The 10,127-nt window shown below is 36.3% G+C and overlaps 1 protein-coding gene across 1 annotated transcript in view; it reads left to right on the forward strand.

Annotated features, from left to right (window-relative positions):
- Positions 1 to 4,924: 4,924 nt before the first annotated feature.
- AHR (aryl hydrocarbon receptor) overlaps positions 4,925 to 10,127 on the forward strand; it is a 55,148-nt gene continuing 49,945 nt past the window's right edge. The window contains exon 1 of the mRNA XM_009637686.2: positions 4,925 to 5,105. The gene's annotated coding sequence lies outside the window, so the exon portion shown is untranslated. The remainder of the gene's footprint in view (positions 5,106 to 10,127) is intronic.

Here is a 10,127-nt window from a genome sequence, read left to right on the forward strand (position 1 = left end):
CATTGGTGGGCCCCTGTTTTTTTTTTTTTCTTTTTTTTTTTTTTTTTTTTTTTAAATCTTGAATTCCTTTTCTCTAGCGATTAACTGGACTGCTGAATTAATATACTAGTATTATAGTAGGAAGGATAAAATGCAAATTTTATGGAAGTGGGGTTTACTATAGACAGATTCTAACATTGGGTGGAGGATTTTACATAAATGTAGCTCCACCTTGTAGTTTTTATATTTTTCTGCCTACTAGCTCTGATTTGCCTTGTTTTTCTTTTTTTCAGTGGTTGGATAGGATTTGTTTTGCATAACTGCATAAATGTTATAGGCAAGGAATGGAGGTCTAAATACTTCATACTGTGCAGGTGCAAAAAGCATAATGGAATGTTTCTTTAACAGACTAAATAAGAAATTGTGATATGGTTTTGTTCTGTGTTAGCATAAATGTATTTATGATATTAAATACTCCAGAGAAAAATGTTTGACTGGTTGATCCTTAATTATGAGTAGCCAGAAATTTCAGAACGAGATATTTTAATTTAAAAAATGAAACTGTTTATGTATTCTTTCAAGGCAAACAAACAAGAAGTGCCAGAACAAGCTTTCAAAATGGTAGTTCATCAGAAAAGAAAAACAATCATTGAAACATTCCTTTGTGTAAAGCTACTGCTACAAACAGCAGTTTGCACCTCTTATTTGAGATGGAGGCAGTAAAGCTGTTACCATATGTAGAATAAATGTATTACCTTGCCAGTTTTGGGGTACCTGTATGTCACATGTAGGCTGCTACTTAAAATAAATTCACTGGTGTTAAGGTTTGTGGGGATTTTTTTTGGTTGGTTGGTTTTTGGTCAATGCTTCTTGCAAACATACTTTTTAGGAAGAGAATCTGCAGCAGATGGGGATAGACATGCATAGATAACATGGTCAGTAGATAGAAACATTTTTTTTTTTTTTCTCTTTCCAAATAGCCGTGGCTTGTCATCTTAAACAAATGTAATACGTAAAAACCGCATGTGAAACTTTCATTCTTGGTTGGTGTTCTGGCTGTCTCTGTCACCTGGTGGAGTCCATCATACACCAAAACAACCTGAGCAAACTGAAATTCTGTTCACTACTGGAGGACAAACAGTTGCCCGGCATCAGACAAGTAGCACGCTGCTGATTTGAGGTTTTTTTAGTAAAAACAACTTTATACCTTCAGTGACCTACATCTTTGCAGGTTTCATTCCCTGCTGAAGGAGCCACAGGAAAAGCTCTCTTGCCCTTTAAATATAGGCTGACAACAACTTTTGATGGAAGAGGTCGGTAGTCTGAGTCATAGCTGTTGCCTCCAAAGGAATCATCAGCTGAATTTTCAGTAATCGTAAATTTGGTGTGGGGAATAAAAGAGTAAATGCTTAGAAGTATTTTTCAGTGGCTAAATAGAGAATTTTGGAGGATGCCACCTATTCTAATACTTGCTTAGTGGTAAATGGTGCATTTCATATACCTGACCTTCATTGAATTAAATAATATACATAAGAATAACATGCTATTGCATGTACCATTAAATATGAGGTGAAAAATATATGTAGCTGAAAAGATTAAATCTATTAACTAGGTGACATGTATGTTCTTCCTTATGTCCTTTTTTCCCAAGCAATAAAACAGTTCTGATGAACTTAAAAATCAGGTTTTTTTAACAGAATAGTTTTTTAACATGTCGCTGTACCTTTAGTGCTCTTCTTGCACCTTCTTTATTTCCTGACTTTGTTTCACACTTCAGGCCTGTTAATAAGGTGTCATGCTTTTCAGTGCTTGGTTGTTGGGCTCTTTCCTTCTTTTCAAAGTTTTTGTTGTCATATTATGAACAAAATAAATTTGTGCTTTCTTTTCATTTTCTCAAAGAACTGCTTCAATTTCCCTTTAAAACAATACAAAATAGCATGTAAATATTGAAACTTATTTTGGCCTTTTGATAATAATTAAGACTCAGGTACTTGTGAAGGCACACATGGTAAGCATGTGTAATGAAAACTTCTGACTAAGTGGTCTGTAGCAGACCTGTGAAATTAAGCCAGCTAATGTTATGAAGGCAAATCCTTTAGAATTGTTAAAATAAGAATTAAAAGTGCTTGCTTGTCTTGCAGCTGTTGGATGATAAGGATTGTAGCTCTGTTCGGAGGCACAGAGTGTACAGAGACCTCTGGCCTTTAATTAGGGAATTCAAATTTCCTGTGAAAGGCAAAAGATCAAGAACTGAAAGATCAGCCTAAAATCCATTCCCTCCTTTAGTCTTTTTTAATTTTTTTTAAATTAAACACATGCATGGATTTAGTCTTGACATAGCACGTAATTTTCCTTGAAGATAATTTTCTGCAACGCAGCTAGAGCTGTCTTTAGCATCAAGGGTTTACGTAAGTGGATGGAAAATGGTTTAGCTTGCTACTTATGCCCCCGGCATTTCCTCCCTTATTCCCTTCGTCACTGAAGGATCCATTTTTATATAATGGATTTTAGTTGGGTAGCAAAGAGGAAAAATAGGGAAAATCAATGTTTGATTTGAAGGGAGAGAACATGGTAAGATTTATGCTGCAAATACTGGTAGCTTAATAATCAGAAATGTTGTATACTACATTTAGAAAATCCTTATGCTTTGAACTAGTTAGAAGAAAGAAAGATAAATCATTAGAAAGTAAAGCAAAACCGATTAGATCTAACTAACAACTTGGTAACTGCACAGTTGCATATAGTTTCAACTTACTCGTCAAATTGCTTGTAGAAATTTGAAGCAAAGTGAAGGACAGTTGTGAAAATAGAAAAGTCTGGTATTTAGAGCTGATTTATTTGGAAAAGATTGCATATTTTGGACAGTTTCCCGAGGGACCTCCACTCTTCGGAAGCAGACCTGTTTGATTTGATAGTGGTGAGCTGTTTGCTGATTGTTATACAACTGTTATCTGCTTAAAGTTTGGAATTTATTATTCTGGCTCTACATTTATGGCAGTTTAATACATAAAAAATATTTATGAAGTAACTTTTAATGTTACTGGTATAGTTTGGTGATTTTGAATTTTATTTTGTTTGGGTTTTATTTAAATTGTGTTAATCATATGGCTTGTACAAGTGAATGCTTGTGAGGAACGCTTTACTAAATTATTTTAAGTTTAATATTCACTTGGGGATATGGTAAGCTGCAGGTCTCAAAGTCGGGGCTTATGACAGAAGCACACCTCTAACCAAATATTTAGTTTGTCATCCATTGCAGTTGATGATGAACCTATGTTTTTTTTTGAGAGAGAGTTTTCTTATTTCTCGATTCATCTTTTCCCCCACTTTTCCAATGTTTTTAGGATAAAGCTCTACTAGAACTGTCCCCTAGACAATCTTTACCCTGTAGCAAGGTTAACTTTATCCATCTGGGGAGTAAGTAGTTGCTGCTGATATATATATTTCTGTGTGTTAACAGCATTTTGTATTGCAGCATCTTCAAGTTTCCAGGCTCCACATAAGGAGCGTGCCTCCTTTAATGCGCAAAAGGGTGGCCGTAGGGCTAGGGAACAGGCAGCCTAACTTAAGTGCAAGTTTTTGACAAGTGACACTTGAATAAACAATGCCGGTAAAGAGAAGGGCTTGAATTTAAACTAACAAGAAGTGTAGTTGAAACATAAAGTAAAGACAAGCTAAGAATAGGAATGTCCACTCTATCACTGCTTATTTGACTGGAAATACAAGATGAAATTATTTTTCAGTATGGTTTACTTTCAGCAGTGGCAATAATAACTATTGGATCTTTTGCAATTTCTCATCATAAAATTGATCTAAGGATGAAACTTGGAAGCAGACTAAATGAGATACTGAAGAAATTAACTGCTGAAAGTCTTTATGCTCAGTATTTTCATGGGTGATACATCTTGCAGAACCAACATTTCTATGAGAGCAGCACAAATTGGTAACTGCTGAAGATCTCAAGTATAACTGCAATACTGGAAAAGTGAGAATGAATCACTCTTTAATTAGAAAACTGTTTAATAAATATCATAAAATCTCCTATGACTTCTGCAGATAAATTATTTGGTTTCAGTATTGGCTTGTAATGACTAATTATAATACAAATGAGTAGGGGTTTAAACCTGTTCCTGCTGCGTATGTGGGAAGGTGTGAGTATCCAGCTATCTGGAATTGGAGCTCAGGGTGAATAGGAATGGAAAATAGCAAGTTTACAAGAAGTTTATTAAGTAATTCATAACAGAAAGCTTTTTAAATTGTACTTTGTAAGGTACAAAGGCATGTCTTTGTCATGCCATATTCAAATGAAATGCCTTCAGCTGAGAGGTGGCTTAAAGGATGAGCTCAATGGTGTTTGCTACAAAGATTTTACTTGCTGACTGAGCTGTATCTCTTGTTTTCTTGTGCAGTTTTGGATGCCTTCTTGTCTAGCAAGTTACTAAAATTTTTGTTGTATTCGGTTGAAAATAGCCTGTTTCAAACATTGACAAAAATTAAGGACACCTGTGAAAAATTGTAATTGAAGTGGAAAAGTGTACTGTCAAATGCACTTGTACGCAAATATTACTAAAAGTTATTGAATTATTTGTCATATGAACATATGGAAGAATAAGTGACATTTGAATGAAAGTGTAGGAAGCTTTTTATAAAAAACACTGAATCTCAAAGGTTTCAAATGTTCATTACGTGTTCAAATAGCCATTGTAGCTCTAACTCCTTCATTTAACAGTTTGTGTATTGTGTGTGGGGGGGTTAAACCATCTTACATTAATTCCTTTTTTTTTTTTTTTTTTTCCAATGGGAAACAGAAGTCACATGGGAAAAACATTTTGCTTGTTGAAGTTTAAAAGACAATTTGTAATGTTGGGTTTGGCAAATATTTACCTTCATTTTGGGAAGGTACTTACATTTGTATTGTATTTGGTTTTTTTACCACAGAGTAAAGCCATCCCCAGCTGAAGGAGTCAAGTCCAATCCATCCAAGAGGCACAGGGACCGCTTGAATGCAGAGCTGGACCGCTTGGCTAGCCTTCTGCCTTTCCCTCAAGATGTTATCGCCAAATTGGATAAGCTGTCTGTGCTTAGGCTTAGCGTCAGTTACCTGAGAGCCAAAAGTTTTTTTGACGGTAAGGGTTGGGAATTTATTTGGTTTTGTACTGCTTATAAAATTCTGTTCATACTGTATGTTGATTTCAGCTGTTTAAGTACTTAAAACTGTGAATTTATCTGTATTTTAATGGAACATCCAGTTGTGTGGCTATATACAAGGTAGCTTTATAAAGTAAGCTTTCCAGTTTCTTGTAAACCAAATGTAACTACTTATATTTCACTTAAATCACCAGTCTTTCAAAGCTTTGCATTTGGAAGTAACATTGCCCTTAATGAGTCTTCCGTCCTTTTCCTTAGACTTTCAAAGATACTGAAGAGGTTTCTTTCTTCTTCTCCTCTGAAAATCGCCTTCATAAAACCATTACTGTTCAAAACATGCCATACGAGTTCCCATCAGCTGCATGTTTTGATTAATGATGCATCAAAAATGACTTTGTTTTGACATAAAGTAATTGCTAGTGCCCCTTCCTATAGGTTATTGCAAAGGTGACTTGTAAAGAAATAGAGGCAAAGTCTTTCTGTGTTCAAGCCCTGATTAATCTGCATTAAGATGACAGCTAAGGTTCTCCAGTTGTGTGGGCAGGTTTTTCCTGGCCCCGGCCCTGGCAAGGGTAATACGTCAGCGCTCGGAGTAGTAATCAGGCCAGAAGCATGTCTTCTCTTACACCATCTCTGAGCTGGTCAAGGAGTCCTACCCCTCTCCTTTTCTACCCAAGTTGTTCTGTAGGGTGAGATGCAATGGCTGGCTTTATGCCAGTTGCTTCAAAGGCAGAAATAGCCTGGTCCTTTTCATTGCTGGAATACAGCAGGGAGCTTTTATTTAAATAATCGTCCCTTTTTTTTTTTAATCAGTCAGTGAAGTTTTACGACATTATACTGAAGATGAAATTATATTGATCAGCTGTAGCTAAGGAATCTTGCTTGCAATGGAGTTGATATTAAATTGCAATGTTGGGTTTTATTTTTACTAAATTTTTTGGACGTTAAAATAACCTCTGTCCTCATCAGTTTAAGATTCAGTGTTTCAGCCTCTTGATAGTCACTCCATACCATGAAAAGACTGAAGAAACCCAACTGCCTAAGATAGTTCCACTCAACTCTTTCCTGCAGGAATACAGAACATTTATTTTCATTTATTGTTTCTAGTGGTTTCAGTTTAGTAATGTTCATAAATTTATACCCTGTGTGTTACTGCTTGAAGAATATATGCAAGTGTCTTGATTTCTGTGCTTGTTCAGGATAGTTCTTAGTATGGCATCTACTCAAGGCCAGAGTTGGTCAAATATTTCTAGCAGTGTTTTTTTTCAAATGAAAATACTTGCTGCCAATGAGATGAAAGGCACATCAGTTTCATCAAAGTCTTTGTGAGACGTTATCTCAGGTTGACTGCTGTAAAGCAAATGATTTGGCTTGTCTGTGCTCTCTGGTGAATTGAAGAGGAAGTTCTGGTCTCAATGAAACTTTTTTTAAAAAAAATGTATTCTGAAACAAATACAAGATTACAAAGTTTTTTTGCCTTGCTTGGGATAGAGTGATAATGGCAAATCTCAATTTCTCATGGAATGGAAGTGCTTGATTTTTGTTTCTTCCCCTTCCCCCTGACAATTTGCACTTGAAGGCCCTAGAATAAAGGAGTTTAAGGCTATGATTTCTGTATAGGAAAACATTTCACGGCTTTAGCTGTAAAGAGACAGCCAGAATCACTTTGCACCAAAATTTACATCAGTTGCTTGTTTCTAATTTGAACACGAAGGTAGCTTTCAGCCATTTAGAGCGGTGATGAATTAGATGTGTGTCAGGGGCAGAGAAGTTATATTTGCATTTCAAGTTGCAATTTAACTACTGTGGATCCAGATCTGAAGCAAACTTAACCTGTGTTTTCAACTTGGTAGCATACTATTAGGATGGTATCCACATCAGACAAACATACGCAGCTACTACTGCCATACTGGACCACAACTGTAAAATGTAGGGTGTTTAATTGTGTTAAATTAATTAAGTAGCCGAATTTTGACTTGCCTCGTAGGAAAGGACTTTTCAAGCAACAAATGAGTGCATATAGTAGGTGCATTACAGCATAATGTTTTTCTTATAGTCTCCATAAGATAAAAAAAGCCTGGTAAATGTGAAAAGATACATACTTTGATGTTGCTTCTCTTGTGCAAGACATTTTGAACAGTTTAAGGTGAAGCAATTTTAATTTATAACTTCAGATAGAATAGCTTCAGTAGAAGCTGTCTTAACCTTTTTTTAGTAGAAAAAGACTTTTTGCTGCTTCTCAGGCCTTTGAACTGTAGGACCACAAATCAGGTTAGCAATCAGTATCTATCTGAAGGTGTTTAAAGGCTAACGTCAATGACTAAAGGGAAGATAAATAAGAGTAACTGATCTACGGCTATGATAGGTCCTGTATTGAAAATAAAATCTTTTATACTATTTTAATGTAGTTAAATAACATGGAATATATTTCAGTTGAAACTTACCCTCCAAAAGATAAATTAGTGCTTTGAAGTACAGAATTAACCAAAATGCCCTGAAAACCCCTAGGTTAGAGTTTCACAATCTGTCTACGCAGTGCTTCTCACAGAACTGCTTTTTTGAAGGAATGTTTTGTGTAGTTAAATATATGCGGAAAGCCCTACAGAATAAATCTGACAAATGCAAGAGTGAGCACTGATTGTCACCTTGAGTGCCTAGACTGAGCCAGCAGGTCCAGTTTATTAACGCAGCATGCTGAAGTAAAGGGAAACGCTAAATGAATAACAGGATGCAAATGGGGGGTGTGTAAATTCCTGCGGAAAGTAAAATATAAACGCATAATCATATGATCTTGCTTGAAAGGAAACCCAAGGTTTTGCTGTAACAATAGATATTTTTTTTCAAAGAAAACACTTGCATTTTTCCAAGTTTAAATAATCCTGAGTGAATGTCTGTTTTCTGAAGGTGGAAGTTGGGGGGAGTGGGGGGGAGGGAGGAACTGTTTTGTGAAAGACATCTCAAGAAGTTACATCAATTTGAATAAATATACGTCACGGACCTCTACAATTTTTTTTGTTGTTACTTTAAAAGCTAAATGTACATATAGATTAAAAAAAAAAAAAACAAACATCTTCCCCTGCCCCTAATCATTAAGATGGTACAGACTTGTCTGCAGACCTAGACAGGTGAGTTTTCCCATAGTGTCGACCGAAACATGGCAGACTTGGGCACGCTTACCATGTTTCAGGTTGTAGGAAATGGGTGTCCATTTTTTTCCCCCTCTTCTACAACCTCAAAACATCTTCCTTTCTTCTGTTGGCAATTACATTCTGTTAAGCAGTTGCTTTTGATTATTGTAGTTTCTTAGTGAAGTTACTGTGTTGCTAAGTGATCCTTCAGTATCACTGCCCTTTAGATACTCTCGTTCCGTGTGGTCAGGTTAGCTGCAAGTCCACATGGTGTCAGAAGGCTTTCTGTATCCCCATCTCAAGCTCTCTGGCATGCTCTTACATGTACGAATTTGACCTTGTAGTCAAGAAGGAAACTTCAGTAGTGGCCTCAAATAATGTGTCTCAAGTTTGCTTCTTTATAAAGTCAAAGTTCTTGCGTGGTGAGTCAAAGCTAAGAAGTGATTTAAGGCGGCGTCACTTCTCAGCTGTGCGGTGCTTACCTGCCTGTACTGAAGTGGATTAGCAGTCCTCAAAGTCAAGCAGGTTAGCTTAAGTCACCGCTGGAGTATTTATTTTGTGCATGTAAGATAGTCTCTTAAAAATAAAAAGCTTGCCTTAAGCCACTTTCAGAAAATAAGATGAATCAGGCAGGTGTCTGCTGACAGTCAGTAAAGACAGACTTTATAAGTTGTCCTGGTATTACTTCACTCCATTTCAATGCTAAGTGCCCATGCATGTGTGCATTCCTTGGTGAAGAAAGAAATAAGTGGAATATGGGACAACAGCTCTCTCTGTGGGTGCTGATTAGTGCGAGTTCAGCATCTGGAGCACAACTGGCTGATCATTTAGGCATAGCCTATGTTCCCCATGCATACTAAAGGAAAAAGCCTTTTTGCATCTAGCTTTGGTCCTTATATGGTGAATTTGTAATCATTTAAATACTTTACTGCAGTAAGGAAGAACACTTACAATGAGTCTTCTCAGGGTTTTGGTGGAGCAGTTAGATTAAAGGGATAGAAGTAGAGTTTGTATACTTGATCGCTTTTTTGATGTTAGGGGCATGATTTTACTTTTTAAAGCTATACTGAGAATTAAGGAGAGGCTTGCAGAATCTAAAGTGAAGTAGCTGTGCTATGTGTGTGTATCGATACATTAGAAACAAAATTTAACATGTTGCTTATTAATTATCCTTTCATCCATTTCACTAAGAATTCCTGTGGTTTAAAGTATGTGGTTTTTTCCTTCTTGCTTATTGGACAGTGTTCTGCAATTACAGAAGAAAGTTTCTGCTCAAAATTAGTTTAGAATTGGTTTCTTATGTTGTATGCAAGTGATTCTGGCAAGCACAGCAATAACAAAATAATTAAGAATTTTTTCCAGTAATTTTGCATTGCCTAATTTTACTTTGTAATACAATTAACACACATTCCTTGGCATAACATAGCTTAAATTTGCAATACACCCATTGTCATCACATAAAATATATTCTTTGATATAATGTATTTTTCCGGTGATGCCCCCTCTTCTATCATACTGTGTATTGGAAGGAACAGACTGCATGTGGTGCCTGCTCTGGAGAGTATAGCTGAAGATAAGAGGTGCAGATGGGGAAAGACAGGCAAAGTGGGAGACAACGTATTTATTCTGTCACATTGAGAAGGGCTGCAGCGTATCTACAGTCTAGCAGCTATAGCCTTGCTGCCAAGTGCTAGGGGGTGGTCTGAAAAAGAAACCTGAAACTACGAAACAACTGATTAAAACTCAACCTGTTAAGGCCGGGATAATACAGCAGATCTGGCCTGACTTGCTTTTATTTCAGACTGTTACTATATTTACCTGCCTTGTTTGTCTAATGGATCTCTCCTCATGAATTTTTTTCAAAGTGTGACT

Source organism: Egretta garzetta, unplaced genomic scaffold, assembly GCF_000687185.1.
Source record: "Egretta garzetta isolate BGI_Z169 unplaced genomic scaffold, ASM68718v1 scaffold844, whole genome shotgun sequence".
NCBI lineage: Eukaryota > Metazoa > Chordata > Aves > Pelecaniformes > Ardeidae > Egretta > Egretta garzetta.